This window comes from Convolutriloba macropyga, chromosome 6 (genome assembly GCF_964194025.1).
Source record: "Convolutriloba macropyga chromosome 6, txConMacr16.3, whole genome shotgun sequence".
In the NCBI taxonomy this organism is placed as follows: domain Eukaryota; kingdom Metazoa; phylum Xenacoelomorpha; order Acoela; family Convolutidae; genus Convolutriloba; species Convolutriloba macropyga.
The window spans coordinates 66234831-66251431 of NC_134473.1; the positions used below are offsets into that span (position 1 = coordinate 66234831).

Here is a 16601-nt window from a genome sequence, read left to right on the forward strand (position 1 = left end):
TCCTTAAACTTGTTTTTCACAGTGTGTTTAGGTCCCAACGATACAAAGTCAAGTACAAACTTTAAAGTTCACCACCATCCATAATCACAACATTACAATGGGAGGCAATCCGCATAGGTCTATCTTGACTCTCTGACAGTTTATCAAAATTCCGATTAACGCTATTCTGAACGCTTGCGTAGTATTATTCTCGAAATTATCTCTGGGGACCTTGAGATCTCTGGGGGTAGTTTGCTTTAGTAGAGTTCTCTTGGAGCAATTTCTATAGCCTCTCCAATCGACACAATGGTATAGAAAATTTTTAAATGACGAAATACTATCTTCTGTTGTTCTCAAGAGAGAATGACTCTAAAATTTTCTAGTATTTTGCGTGTTGGTTTTCAAAGATTGCGCCCAGTAGTTTCTGGAAAAATGGTGCCAGAAACATTTTCAAGTTTTCATAACTGCTAGAAGGTATCGAAAAAGCAGGTAGGAGAATAATTTTTTTCGTGAAACCGTATTATGGCCATCTTTATTATGGGAGCCAACCCGGATCCTATCCTGTCTCTCTGACAGTTTTTTGAAGCTTTCCATTCAGTCTATTTTTAATGAATACGTAATGATTCCCTTTTTCCCGCGTAATGATGCTAACAACGGATAGCATCATTTCAGGTCTCACCTCCTCCTAATTTTCTTTTCTCAGGTCGAAATTATGATTTCAACTAATATTTTAGCGTGAGTTCCTGCCTCCTATATGCATCGCTTGTGTTTAGTCCCGGCTTCAGCTTACTGATGTATATAGCTTTGACTGCCTTGAGTTTCTCTACTGTGGGACAGGCATCCAGAATTTTCCATTCATTGTGTTTCGTGAAGCCACCACAATCAACAAGATGTTGACATACCTATGAAGTCTTCTTTTGAAGTTCTGATATCCTAATTCTGGTTTTTGCCTTGATGTCTCTTACGTTATTGTGAACACCTTTGCTAGTATTAAAGTCAACGATGCACCCATAAATATAACATCTGACTGTACATGCAAGACCCCGTTACATTCAAGTTGGACATTTGTCACCGTTAGCCTTAATAGTTTTATATTGCGGACCTTGTGATCTCTGGAGCTAGGTTGCTTGTGTACTTTTTTCTTCATTTTCTATAGCTTCTGCAACCGGCACGTTGGTGTACACTTTTCTTAAATCAAGAGATTATATCTGCATGTTATTCTTTGAGAATGACTCTAAAAATTTTCGAGCATCTTGCTTGTTGATGTCAATGTTTGCCCTCGATAGTTTCTAAAAAAGGTACCAGATTAGTTTTCAAGTTGTCATAACTACCAGCAGGTATCAAAAAATCGTCGGAGAAGTGTATTTTTTCTTGTATCTTCTCTAGGCCATTTTTACTATGGGAGTCAATCTGTATCCTATTCTGTCTCCCCGACAAAATATTACGTTTTGATTTCAATCTATGTTGAACGATTGCGGAGTGATTCCCTATTTAACGCCTTATGTTGCTAAAAACGGATGGTATCAGTTCTGGTCTCACCTTCTCCTCAACTGCTGGCTCATATCGTGTTGCAGTGGGAAAGACTTGAAATTGTTTATTTAAACTAACAGTTACTAAGATATTAAAAAAGGGTAAAAATTAGGGGTTTGCACTTAAGCCCCGCAGGACAATCCAAAGGACGAGTACTGATGTTGCATGATTTTCCAAGCGCAGGTCACATTGGGATGGAGAAAGCATACCAAAGGGCTTGTGAAAGGCTTTATTGGCCGTGCATGAGAAGGGATGTAAAAAGTTGGATATAAATCTGCGACGTTTGCCTGACAAAAAAACAACAGTTAGAAAGTTCGACATTCACTCGCAAAATGGAAATCTATTTACCCATTCTGGCAATTATCTTTTGATGAAATGAGTCCACTTCCCGAGTCTCAAAAAAACAAGTACATAGGGCTTATAGGAGATTGCCCAATCAAGAGGCAAAAAACATGGCACGAGCTTTAGTTGAAAATTGGATAGTGAGATTAGATGTCCAGGTAACCTACACTGTGACCAAGGGTTGAAATTTATGTCAAAATTATTCCGTAGTCTTTGCGCTGCAACAGGAAAAGAGAGAACGTCAATCTTACCACCCACAAGGGAACGCATTGATTGAAAGAACAAATCAAAGAATAGAAAAAAGCCTCGGTCTTAGGTAGACCAATGCCAATATGAGTGGAAAAACTTTCTACCATCAGCAATGATAGCCTACTAATCATCAATCAATAGTGTGACAAAATAGAGTCCAGCGTATGTTGTATTGCGTTTTCCACTGTCACTACCAATAGGCTGCATCAATAGCACACCAAAGAACGCAATATCTGAATCAGCACCTGCCTAAGTTTTCAAAATGAAACGAAAACTGCAGAAAACGCATGAGTTGATGCGATAGTTTGTGTATGTTCAACATGAACACCAGAAAACCTATTATAACCGCGGTAAGTATGTGCCGAAATACAATAAAGGAAAAGAAGTGTCAGTTTTCAACGCAAAATTAAACAAAGAGAAACAAGAACGTTTACTTGTTTTTATAGTGGACCAAACACAATTGTTGAAAGCATACGATTTGATTTTCAAAATGGCAGTTAAAAGACAAAGAACTTTATTAAAATAAACTATAACCAATTAAAAAATATAAAACAAGGAAAAAACCATTCACACAAGAGCCTCAGGCAGAACGAAAAACAACTGTTAAGGAGGAGAAAAAAATTATTTGGAAAGTTCAGATGATGATGATGTAATCGAGATGGAAAAATCCACAGAGAGTGAAAGTAATATAAAGTCAGAAGATCAAACTGAAGCCGAGAGTGATACCAACCGCTAAATGATACGAATGACGCTCCTGAAAGGGGACCTACAGAGTCAGAAATTGAAACCTCTGAGGGGCAAACAAAAGCAAAGCAAGGTGAATCCTCTACGTGACCTAAAGAGAAAACTGGAAAGAAATCAGCGCAAAAAACTACAAAACTGGAAACAAAACCCCAAAAAGCAAATAGTAACACTAAAGCACTGAGAAAAAAAGTTAAAAAAGATCAGAAGGCACAAAAAATGGCTACATGGTTTAGCAGCCGGATAAAATGGTACCTGTGAGGTTTGAAACTATTTTGCTGAGCAAGATGAAGAGTTTTTTCAGAAGTGAGGGAACTGGCGCTGTTTTTGTTTCAGGAAACTTCGAAAAGAAAATTTGGAATCAAGAATACATGTAATTTCTTCCATAGCATCGAATGATTAATAATCACTATTTTTGTATATGGCAAGGCTAGTCATTTTTTGTCTCCTTCAATTTACTTTAACTTATACGGATACAATTTTAACAATATTGTTTCAACAAAAATCTGTCCTCTGGATCTCAGAGCAAACTGTGATAGCAGAATTTGTGTATCGGAAGCAATAAAAGAGATTAGTTCAATAGATGCTGATGTTCAGTAACAGATAAAATTGATTCTGCAAGAATGAAGTGGCGTATACAGTGTCTTCATTTAAAAGAAGCAACGTAAATGACGATGTCGTTTTTGTTACAAAAAACTCAAGACTAATAAAATCAATATACTCTTTAAACGCGGGAACTCGCAAAAAGATTTGGCAGAACAAAAATTTTGCCAAAGGAGGTTTTGGAAATAGGACCTTTAAAATCAACAGGTTGGTAACGGAAAAACTTTTACTACAGGTGAGTGAAACCACCTATGTTGAAGAAAATAGTCAAAATTTAACGAAAAATTTGGCGCAAATGCGCTAGCTATGTATGCTAAAATTGTAGACTGGGTTCCATGTACAGGAAAAATTTTCATTGGAATTGTTGTAAATAATGCAAGAGTTTTCATTAACAAATTGGGGAAAGCTGCAACAAAGAAATACATTAAGTTGTAAAGATCCACTATATTCTCCAAAAATTATTTCAATCCACATATTTTGAGGACGACTCAGTGAATAAATTTTATTGAGATCAAAACAAACAAACTTGTCAAACTATCAAAAACTTTAATTCGAATGACCCTGCAAAGATTTTTGGTGAGAACAAGACAACGTTTAGTAGCAGATAAATATTACACAAAAACAAAATTGAAGATTTTGCATTGAACATTTTGGAGGATACAGCAAATATCTGGGGACAGCGAGTGAAAATAACCGGAATTCTACGTTTTTTCACTCTAACAAAAAACCACAACTGGCAACTGGAGATCTTAAATTAACCTTGGAAATAATTTTCTCAACCGTTGTTGACAGCTGTAACTTTGAATTACTCGTAGTGAAGGATTTTTGTCATGAGGACGAGAACGCTTCAATTTGTAATTCAGCTATTGAAACTTAGAAAAAAATTGCAAAAAACAAAAACGTTGTGAATCCTTCAGTAACGGTCTTCGAGGAAGGAACTCACTCTGAGAGAGCAGGATCCGTTTTATATGTTCAGAAATGTGCCATGATTGTAGCAACAATAACCAAGCCTCCTCCTTGCACGAAAATTATTCCTGTGTTATTAGAGGATCAGAACTTTTCTTCTATTAGATATATGAACCCTCTTACAAAAGTTTTGTGTCAAAATTATATAATCGCTGCATGCAACCCGCTGTACACAAATTTCGTCAAATTAGACAATGAGAGTTATCAACAATATGGTGAGAAACTGAAAGAAACGAGCCTTGAAATATATCAATGGCCGATGAATAATGACTTAAATGTCAGATTAGAGCATGGGAGTTATCAATATTATGGAGACACTGAAGGAACTCATTTTTGAAATATATCAATGGCCGATGAACCCTGAATGAAATGCCAATGATCAAAACATAAATTGTAGTTTTTTCAGCATCAGACTTCAAAAAGAATCAAGTCGTTCGAATAATTCGCCACAATAGTGAAAGAATTATCATTCGAAATTCATTCCAAGATTAGGATCGAAATTACAGTTATGAAAATTTTATACATTGAAACAATCAGTTTCAATAAAAAATTTTCCTAGAAAAGCTAGTGACAGTTCTTCAATACTTGAAAACCGAAATTTTATACTTACGGTTAAAGGCTAAGAATCCGCTGTGCCAGTCTTATACGTCGACATCAAAATTCAGTTTTTGAAATTTTTTCTCAAATTGTTTATCTATTTAGGATTAATTGTTAATGGAGCATCTTGGCAGTAATTGTTGCAAAATCTTGAACCTATAACGGTAACATTTATACGTGTTCCCACGAAGCACTCAAATTCATAATGAACGCCGAGAACAAAAAAAGAATGATTGGAGAAAAAGAGTCGCCGCTCCTTAGAAACAAAACGCCTTGAAAAAAAGTGCAAGACCAAAAAAAATTTTGAAATTAGGACTAAAATAGAGTACAACATGTGTTCTGAGTATGTTTTGAGTTCAAGGCGAAAAAAAATGAAAATCTCACCAAAAACGAAGAGAAACAAAAGAACGTCTTCAGGTCAAGACGAAAATTATGAGCACGTCTTGAGTCATACACCAAAAAGAAAAATAGATAACTATTAAGGAGCAAAAATTGTCAGTATTCAATAAAGCGGTAGCGACACCCCACAAAATGATGAATATGCATACTATATGCCAGAGTTGTGGAAAACTATAATTGAAATTTTCCCCTGGAGTATACCGTGTTGAATCTTGTCTGTCTCGGACTCAGAAAGTGTTCTGGCATTAAAAATTATGGCACCCACCAAAGTTCGGTCACAAGCTTTACAGACTGAAATGGAGCTGCAATACCAATGCGTGCATCTTGAGAAGCATTTCGAGATTTGGATGGAATATATAGTCATAAAAATTTTAAACATTGGAACAAACAGTTTCAAAAAGAAATTTTCTTATCAAAGGAAACAACAGCTCTTCGTATCATAAAAACCAAAACATTATAAAAACAGCTAAAAGCTTGGGATATTGCTGGGTCAGTCCTAATAGTTATAACTTTATTTTTAAGCTTGAGAAAAATTTTCGGAAGTTGTTAAATTTTTTAGATCTAATCGTTAATGGAGCATCTTAGCAAGGACTGTTGCAGAATCTATAACCCGTGACGGAAAGACGTATGTATATTCAATTACTCAATTTATTTATTGAACACTGAGAACGAATGAATATGATTGAAGAAAAAGAGTTGCCGCTTGCCTGAAAATAAACGTCTTTTGTTCCAGGCCAAAAAAATTGAATAGCTCTTGAGTTTAAAATCAAAAAAGTTCATGTCTTGAGTTGAAGATCAAATAAAATTCTTGAGGTCAAGACAAAAATACGTGTACGTCTACTTTTCAAGACCAAAAAAATACTATGTCTTGGGTTCAAGACCAAAAAACGAATAGGGGAACAAAGAAAAACGAAAAAAAAGTCTTGATGTCAAGGCTAAAAATTTGAGTATGTAATTGGTATGACCAAAATAACGAACGCTATATTTTTACACGCAAAAAGAGTTTTTTTTTCAATAAAACAGGTGGTGATACCCCACACATTGGTAATTAAGCGAGCTATATGCCAGAGTTGTGGAAATTTATATACGAGATTTCCCTGGAGTATACCGAGTGGAACCCTGTCTGTGTCGGACTCGGAAGTTGTCTTCAATGAAACTTCTGGAGCCCGCCACTATTTGATCTTGAGCTTTACAGAGTGAAATAGAGCTGCAACGCCAATATGTGCAATTTGAGAAGCATTCCAAGATTTGAATGGAAAATACATTCTTGAAAATTTAATAAATTGGAACAAACACTTTCCTAGGAAAGGACATAATAGTTCTTCGTAAGTTGAAAACCGAAACCTTATACTTATGTTTAAAAGCTTAGGATAGTGCTGTGTCAGTCTTAACAGTCAACTTCATATTTCAGTTAGTAGAAATTTTTCCTAAATTGTTCATCTAATTAGGATTAGTCGTTAATGAAGCATCCTGGCAACGACTGAATCTTGACCACATAACAAGAACACGTATGTATATTCAATCACTCAAATTAGAAAATAGACGCCGAGTACAAGAGAAAATGATTAAAGAAAAAATGTCGCCGCTTGTATGAAAAAGCTTTCTGTGTTCATGTATGTCTGGAGTTCATGACCAAAAAACTTCTTGATGTCAACACTGAAAATAGGAATATGTCTTGTGTTCAAGACCAAAGAAAGGAATATGTCTAGAGTGCAAGACCGAAAAAAATGAATATGAGTCGAAAAATTTAAAAGGAACAAAAGAAAGTCTTGAGGTCAAGACAAAAAGCATGAGTACGTCCCGAGTCTACGACCAAAATAAAAAGAGATAAAAATTAAGAAGCAAAAAATATCTGTAATCAGTAAATCAGGTAGCATCACCCCACAAATCGGTGGAAATGCTTATTATATGCCAGAGTTGTGCAAACATATATCCGAGATTTCCCCTGGATTATACAGAGTGGAATCTTGTCTGTCTCGGACTCGGAAAAGGTCCTAATTAGAACTTCTGGCTCCAACCATTTTTCGGTCCCGAGATTTACAAATTGAAGTGGAGCTGCAAAGGCATTGAGTGCTACTTGAGACATTGAAGAATACTAAATTTTATTTCAATTAGAACTTGTCGAGCTTCGACAAAATTGGACAACCATTATGTTAAGGCAAGCAGGTCATCCGAAGAAGCAATGGACAAATTGAGCGCCGGATGTGAGGCGCTACGGAATAATCTAAAAGCAGCCCCAGCCAGAAATGCCAAGCTGGAGAAAACAACCTATTTTTTGAAACAGGATTTGACCAAAATTAAAGTTAATGACGCTAAGAAGGGCGCAGCCGCAAAGAAACTGGAGACGGAAAAACATCAATTTCGGTCACACTTTTAACAGCTGGAACACTACAACCAGCACTTGCCCAACGAATTTCGAGAAAGAAACTGTCATTGATAGACGAAAAGATTCATTGAAAAACAAGAAAGCCAAGACAAAAGCGACTGCTATATATCTTTTCGAGATTCGAAATGAAAATTTTTCTTAACAAATTGGTCGGCTATGTTGGATGAGATCCTGTTGGTAAAAAGTTCTGCGTTTAAAGAACCAATGAAGAAACATTATCACTAGATAAGCCTTTTGACGCACCCTGATGCTGGGGAGATGAGTAGTCCTTCAAGACCAGCAATTGGGCCTAACAAATTCTGTCCAATGATGCAATGTACAGTATCTTTTGAGCTTGAAGAAGAGAAAATTTTGAACGACAAAAACTGATATATAAATATTTTATGTCAAAATTACTAAATATATATATTAAAGGCTCATGTATCAAGAGTTGTATATGAAAATATTGGTTGCTTCTGTGAGTAGTATACTTTTTTTCTCATTAAGAGGGTCAGTTTGAGTACCACACGTACAAAAAAGAGTACTAACAACCTTGCGATTCAGGGTTGCATGTTTGTAGTGTCACTACAGGGTCAAATATTCAGTTTAAAATTTAATTTATTAACTGATTTATGGTTGACACAATGTTGATAGGTGTTAGCAGATAAATTAGACATTCGATTAGACAAAGCTGGGGATTCAAGCAAAATTAATGAAATATAGCTCTCATTGTTGACTTTAATTTACCAGGAAGTTTGAAGCGATTTTGGTACTGACCTAAATAACAATTTTATCTTACTTTAATTTAACTGCATAAACTACTTATTAATTTAACTTCTTTGTATTTTCTCTAGGAATACGCTCAATTAACGAAAGACCTAACAAATTGTGCACGGGCCGCTTCTATAGGCTTCTGAACTAATTCAGCTTTTGCAATCAATTGAGTTTATCAGGTACGATTCTAAGTACGACTTTTGGGAAATCATTACTTTGTCAATAAACAGGTCTGATGGCGGTTTTTATGAATTCCTCACAGCAGTATAAGTCCATGGACAAAGCTTTCTTGTGGCTTTAGAGCAAGTTCTCTATTCAGGCTCTTTAATGCGTTATTTGCATCGATAAGAAGAATAGCTTCGGCACGATCTTCAAGAAAACGTCGGAGGAGTGCATGAATGGCACGTTCGATCCGCTCTTTTGTCCAAGCAACTGCTAAATGTTTCGTCCAATAATTGTAGATCTCGATTTTTTTCGCGATTGGAAGATGAGAATAATTGAAATTTTCATGTTTAACCGTTCTGCATGTTTGTTTTGTCAAAAAGAAATAGTGAAAACAATTTACGGACAACGTTTGACTCTCTGGAACAGTTGAAATAAACATTGACGGCTTTGTGGGATGTACTGCAAAGGAAAAAGAATCATTGATATTTACAAAGTATTCTATTCGAGAAAATGGATTTTCAAAGCGACTCATTGGTTTCACTGCTGCTGAGCTGTCGGTCTCAGTCTTTCTTGAGAGTATTCTGTTCTCTGTGGTAAAATGTCCTGTAGCAGATGCTGACAACGAATTTTCTGTAGCAGAATTTGATCTTCCTCATGGATATGGTCTTTTGTTGTCAAGTTTGAATCTTGACAATAAAAGACAAAAAGTAAAGGATTGTTCAGCAATTAAGAGGTCACGTATTAGCGTTAGGTTCAAAAAGTTTAAAGTGTGCAAATTGGCATATAAAATATGTATTTCATGTGTATTTCATAAAATATGTATTGACATGTAATTTAATATCTAACTCTCAGTATCTGATTCTGGCTCTATTAAACGTAACATGTAGCTGCTAATAGATGCGTTCAGCAAAGATATTTTCGCTTCGATCATCGGCTTTCCTTGAAAAGTTTCCCCGTCCCGTAATATGTTGTCATTTGCGCAAAACCAAAAAAGCAAAATCGGAACAATTTTTCTGGACGGCCAGTGTACAGAACCATTGTTCATGAGGGACTGCTCCTAAAGACATTTTCCTACTTGCGTTTGAGCTTAGAAATAAAGCACCCCTGCCAAGTTATCAATTTTCAATAAAGACATATCCTCAACATCAACTAAAAACTCAAGCGTATGTACTCTGATGCGTTCTATTTATATACCTCTTTCATCAGTTCTGTTCGATCAAGTTGTATATATACATATAACTACAATTTACTTTTTTTGAATAAAAAGATTCAGGAGGGTATAGAGATATTCTTAACTTATTGTTGTCTATTTCTTAAGCTGGAGACGCAAGTGGGACCCCCAACAGATTTTCTCACTGCTATTAGATTCCAACCTTAAACTTTTAACGTATGTATTATTCCTGTGTTATTAGAGGATCAGAACTTTTCTTCTATTAGATATATGAACCCTCTTACAAAAGTTTTGTGTCAAAATTATATAATCGCTGCATGCAACCCGCTGTACACAAATTTCGTCAAATTAGACAATGAGAGTTATCAACAATATGGTGAGAAACTGAAAGAAACGAGCCTTGAAATATATCAAAGGCCGATGAATAATGACTTAAATGTCAGATTAGAGGATGGGAGTTATCAAAATTATGGAGACACTGAAGGAACTCATTTTTGAAATATATCAATGGCCGATGAACCTTGAATGAAATGCCAATGATCAAAACATAAATTGTAGTTTTTTCAGCATCAGACTTCAAAAAGAATCAAGTTGTTCGAATAATTCGCCACAATAGTGAAAGAATTATCATCTGAAATTCATTCCAAGATTAGGATCGAAATTACAGTTATGAAAATTTTATACATTGAAACAATCAGTTTCAATAAAAAATTTTCCTAGAAAAGGTAGTGACAGTTCTTCAATACTTGAAAACCGAAATTTTATACTTACGGTTAAAGGCTAAGAATTCGCTGTGCCAGTCTTATACGTCGACATCAAAATTCAGTTTTTGAAATTTTTTCTCAAATTGTTTATCTATTTAGGATTAATTGTTAATGGAGCATCTTGGCAGTAATTGTTAAAACCGTGAACCTATAACGTTAACATTTATACGTGTTCCCACGAAGCACTCAAATTCATAATGAACGCCGAGAACAAAAAAAGAATGATTGGAGAAAAAGAGTCGCCGCTCCTTAGAAACAAAACGCTTTGAAAAAAAGTGCAAGACCAAAAAAATTTTGAAATAAGGACTAAAATAGAGTACAACTTGTGTTCTGAGTATGTTTTGAGCTCAAGGCTAAAAAAAATTAAAATCTCACCAAAAACGAAGAGAAACAAAAGAACGTCTTCAGGTCAAGACGAAAATTATGAGCACGTCTTGAGTCGTACACCAATAAGAAAAATAGATAACTATTAAGGAGCAAAAATTGTCAGTATTCAATAAAGCGGTAGCGACACCCCACAAAATGATGAATATGCATGCTATATGCCAGAGTTGTGGAAAACTATATTTGAAATTTTCCCCTGGAGTATACCGTGTTGAATCTTGTCTGTCTCGGACTCAGAAAGTGTTCTGGCATTAAAAATTCTGGCACCCACCAAAGTTCGGTCACAAGCTTTACAGACTGAAATGGAGCTGCAATACCAATGCGTGCATCTTGAGAAGCATTTCGAGATTTGGATGGAATATATAGTCATAAAAATTTTAAACATTGGAACAAACAGTTTCAAAAAGAAATTTTCTTATCAAAGGAAACAACAGCTCTTCGTATCATAAAAACCAAAACATTATAAAAACAGCTAAAAGCTTGGGATATTGCTGGGTCAGTCCTAATAGTTATAACTTTATATTTAAGCTTGAGAAAAATTTTCAGAAGTTGTTAAATTTTTTAGATCTAATCGTTAATGGAGCATCTTAGCAAGGACTGTTGCAGAATCTATAACCCGTGACGGAAAGACGTATGTATATTCAATTACTCAATTTATTTATTGAACACTGAGAACGAATGAATATGATTGAAGAAAAAGAGTTGCCGCTTGCCTGAAAATAAACGTCTTTTGTTCCAGGCCAAAAAAATTGAATAGCTCTTGAGTTTAAAATCAAAAAAGTTCATGTCTTGAGTTGAAGATCAAATAAAATTATTGAGGTCAAGACAAAAATACGTGTACGTCTACTTTTCAAGACCAAAAAAATACTATGTCTTGGGTTCAAGACCAAAAAAACAAATAGGGGAACAAAGAAAACGAAAAAAAAGTCTTGATGTCAAGGCTAAAAATTTGAGTATGTAATTGGTATGACCAAAATAACGAACGCTATATTTTTACACGCAAAAAGAGTTTTTTTTTCAATAAAACAGGTGGTGATACCCCACACATTGGTAATTAAGCGAACTATATGCCAGAGTTGTGGAAATTTATATACGAGATTTCCCTGGAGTATACCGAGTGGAACCCTGTCTGTGTCGGACTCGGAAGTTGTCTTCAATGAAACTTCTGGAGCCCGCCACTATTTGATCTTGAGCTTTACAGAGTGAAATAGAGCTGCAAAGCCAATATGTGCAATTTGAGAAGGATTCCAAGATTTGAATGGAAAATACATTCTTGAAAATTTAATAAATTGGAATAAACACTTTCCTAGGAAAGGACATAATAGTTCTTCGTAAGTTGAAAACCGAAACCTTATACTTATGTTTAAAAGCTTAGGATAGTGCTGTGTCAGTCTTAACAGTCAACTTCATATTTCAGTTAGTAAAAATTTTTCCTAAATTGTTCATCTAATTAGGATTAGTCGTTAATGAAGCATCCTGGCAACGACTGAATCTTGACCACATAACAAGAACACGTATGTATATTCAATCACTCAAATTAGAAAATAGACGCCGAGTACAAGAGAAAATGATTAAAGAAAAAATGTCGCCGCTTGTATGAAAAAGCTTTCTGTGTTCATGTATGTCTGGAGTTCATGACCAAAAAACTTCTTGATGTCAACACTGAAAATAGGAATATGTCTTGTGTTCAAGACCAAAGAAAGGAATATGTCTAGAGTGCAAGACCGAAAAAAATGAATATGAGTCGAAAAATTTAAAAGGAACAAAAGAAAGTCTTGAGGTCAAGACAAAAAGCATGAGTACGTCCCGAGTCTACGACCAAAATAAAAAGAGATAAAAATTAAGAAGCAAAAAATATCTGTAATCAGTAAATCAGGTAGTATCACCCCACAAATCGGTGGAAATGCTTATTATATGCCAGAGTTGTGCAAACATATATCCGAGATTTCCCCTGGATTATACAGAGTGGAATCTTGTCTGTCTCGGACTCGGAAAAGGTCCTAATTAGAACTTCTGGCTCCAACCATTTTTCGGTCCCGAGATTTACAAATTGAAGTGGAGCTGCAAAGGCATTGAGTGCTACTTGAGACATTGAAGAATACTAAATTTCTATTTCAATTAGAACTTGTCGAGCTTCGACAAAATTGGACAACCATTATGTTAAGGCAAGCAGGTCATCCGAAGAAGCAATGGACAAATTGAGCGCCGGATGTGAGGCGCTACAGGATAATCTAAAAGCAGCCCCAGCCAGAAATGCCAAGCTGGAGAAAACAACCTATTTTTTGAAACAGGATTTGACCAAAATTAAAGTTAATGACGCTAAGGAGGGCGCAGCCGCAAAGAAACTGGAGACGGAAAAACATCAATTTCGGTCACACTTTTAACAGCTGGAGCACTACAACCAGCACTTGCCCAACGAATTTCGAGAAAGAAACTGTCATTGATAGACGAAAAGATTCATTGAAAAACAAGAAAGCCAAGACAAAGGCGAATGCTATATATCTTTTCGAGATTCGAAATGAAAATTGTTCTCAACAAATTGGTCGGCTATGTTGGATGAGATCCTGTTGGTAAAGAGTTCTGCGTTTAAAGAACCAATCAAGAAACATTATCACTAGATGAGCCTTTTGACGCACCCTGATGCTGGGGAGATGAGTAGTCCTTCAAGACCATCAATTGGGCCTAACAAATTCTGTCCAATGATGCAATGTACAGTATCTTTTGAGCTTGAAGAAGAGAAAATTTTGAACGACAAAAACTGATATATAAACATTTTATGTCAAAATTACTAAATATATATATTAAAGGCTCATGTATCAAGAGTTGTATATGAAAATATTGGTTGCTTCTGTGAGTAGTATACTTTTTTTCTCATTAAGAGGGTCAGTTTGAGTACCACACGTACAAAAAAGAGTACTAACAACCTTGCGATTCAGGGTTGCATGTTTGTAGTGTCACTACAGGGTCAAATATTTAGTTTAAAAGTTAATTTATTAACTGATTTATGGTTGACACAATGTTGATAGGTGTCAGCAGATAAATTAGACGTTCGATTAGACAAAGCTGGGGATTAGAGCAAAATTAATGAAATATAGCTCTCATTGTTGACTTTAATTTACCAGGAAGTTTGAAGCGATTTTGGTACTGACCTAAATAACAATTTTACCTTACTTTAATTTAACTGCATAAACTACTTATTAATTTAACTTCTTTGTATTTTCTCTAGGAATACGCTCAATTAACGAAAGACCTAACAAATTGTGCACGGGCCGCTTCTATAGGCTTCTGAACTAATTCAGCTTTTGCAATCAATTGAGCTTATCAGGTACGATTCTAAGTACGACTTTTGGGAATTCATTACTTTGTCAATAAACAGGTCTGATGGCGGTTTTTATGAATTCCTCACAGCAGTATAAGTCCATGGACAAAGCTTTCTTGTGGCTTTAGAGCAAGTTCTCTATTAAGGCTCTTTAATGCGTTATTTGCATCGATAAGAAGAATAGCTTCGGCACGATCTTCAAGAAAACGTCGGAGGAGTGCATGAATGGCACGTTCGATCCGCTCTTTTGTCCAAGCAACTGCTAAATGTTTCGTCCAATAATTGTAGATCTCGATTTTTTTCGCGATTGGAAGATGAGAATAATTGAAATTTTCATGTTTAACCGTTCTGCATGTTTGTTTTGTCAAAAAGAAATAGTGAAAACAATTTACGGACAACGTTTGACTCTCTGGAACAGTTGAAATAAACATTGACGGCTTTGTGGGATGTACTGCAAAGGAAAAAGAATCATTGATATTTACAAAGTATTCTATTCGAGAAAATGGATTTTCAAAGCGACTCATTGGTTTCACTGCTGCTGAGCTGTCGGTCTCAGTCTTTCTTGAGAGTATTCTGTTCTCTGTGGTAAAATGTCCTGTAGCAGATGCTGACAACGAATTTTCTGTAGCAGAATTTGATCTTCCTCATGGATATGGTCTTTTGTTGTCAAGTTTGAATCTTGACAATAAAAGACAAAAAGTAAAGGATTGTTCAGCAATTAAGAGGTCACGTATTAGCGTTAGGTTCAAAAAGTTTAAAGTGTGCAAATTGGCATATAAAATATGTATTTCATGTGTATTTCATAAAATATGTATTGACATGTAATTTAATATCTAACTCTCAGTATCTGATTCTGGCTCTATTAAACGTAACATGTAGCTGCTAATAGATGCGTTCAGCAAAGATATTTTCGCTTCGATCATCGGCTTTCCTTGAAAAGTTTCCCCGTCCCGTAATATGTTGTCATTTGCGCAAAACCAAAAAAGCAAAATCGGAACAATTTTTCTGGACGGCCAGTGTACAGAACCATTGTTCATGAGGGACTGCTCCTAAAGACATTTTCCTACTTGCGTTTGAGCTTAGAAATAAAGCACCCCTGCCAAGTTATCAATTTTCAATAAAGACATATCCTCAACATCAACTAAAAATACAAGCGTATGTACTCTGATGCGTTCTATTTATATACCTCTTTCATCAGTTCTGTTCGATCAAGTTGTATATATACAGATCACTACAATTTACTTTTTTTGAATAAAAAGATTCAGGAGGGTATAGAGATATTCTTAACTTATTGTTGTCTATTTCTTAAGCTGGAGACGCAAGTGGGACCACCAACAGATTTTCTCACTGCTATTAGATTCCAACCTTAAACTTTTAACGTATGCATTCCATAAACCTATTTCTATTGGACATTTACTCGAGAAAGTGTTTTGTCCTTTCAGTATTGCTTATATGCCTTGTTCATCTTAATTTACTATCGATTTGAAGTCTATACAGTTGAAGACGTTGAAATTAACATTTTTATTACGGATAGCTACGGTGACCATGTGCTGTCTTAATTTTTTAGTGTGTCAAGGTAGGGCAGGGGTTGTCAATTCATAACCCCTGGGCTAAGTGCTACTCATCATCCCCTATTTTCCGACCTACATCCTTCGTTGCTTTCAATTAATTGATTGAATAATATCAATTAATTGCAATTGAGTAAATGGCAATTGCAATTAAGTAGTTTTTTCTAACTCTGATTCAAAATCACTACACATTATATTTTGATTGTTATTTATCAGATCTATTTTGATTATAATTCTGATGCTTGTCACTTTCTCTATCTTTTGCTTCTGATGTTTTATTTTTTGACCACTGCCATGATTTATAAATATTTATAGGAGTTGACTTGCTGCCCCCGAGTTTAAACGACTACCCTTTTAGGGGAGGGGCTTTCTTTTAATTGGCCTCTTCAATTAAGTAAATGGAAGTTTTGAAAATAGAAGTGGGGAAATAATCACCTTTTCCTCAAAATGTGAAGATTTTGTGAGCCACCTCAGTCTCGGATCAAAAATTTCAGCTGCATTGAAATTAGCAATGTAGTAAAAAAACACCAAGCGTTGAGCTTAAGATTTATTTGCCCGAAACAGTAAATAATTGTTTGAAATCCGTTAATAATTAATTTTTTTCATTTTTTTTTCAAAAAAAATCTTGATTGCATTTAGTAATTGCTAATCTTTGAGGTAGGGAAGAGATGCGATCAGCATTTTT

The 16601-nt window shown here is 35.3% G+C and overlaps 1 protein-coding gene across 1 annotated transcript in view; it reads right to left on the reverse strand.

Annotated features, from left to right (window-relative positions):
- The window catches only part of LOC142340530 (prohibitin 1-like), a 103856-nt gene that overhangs the window by 15564 nt on the left and 71691 nt on the right, over nucleotides 1-16601 (reverse strand). The gene's annotated exons all lie outside the window — the stretch shown is intronic.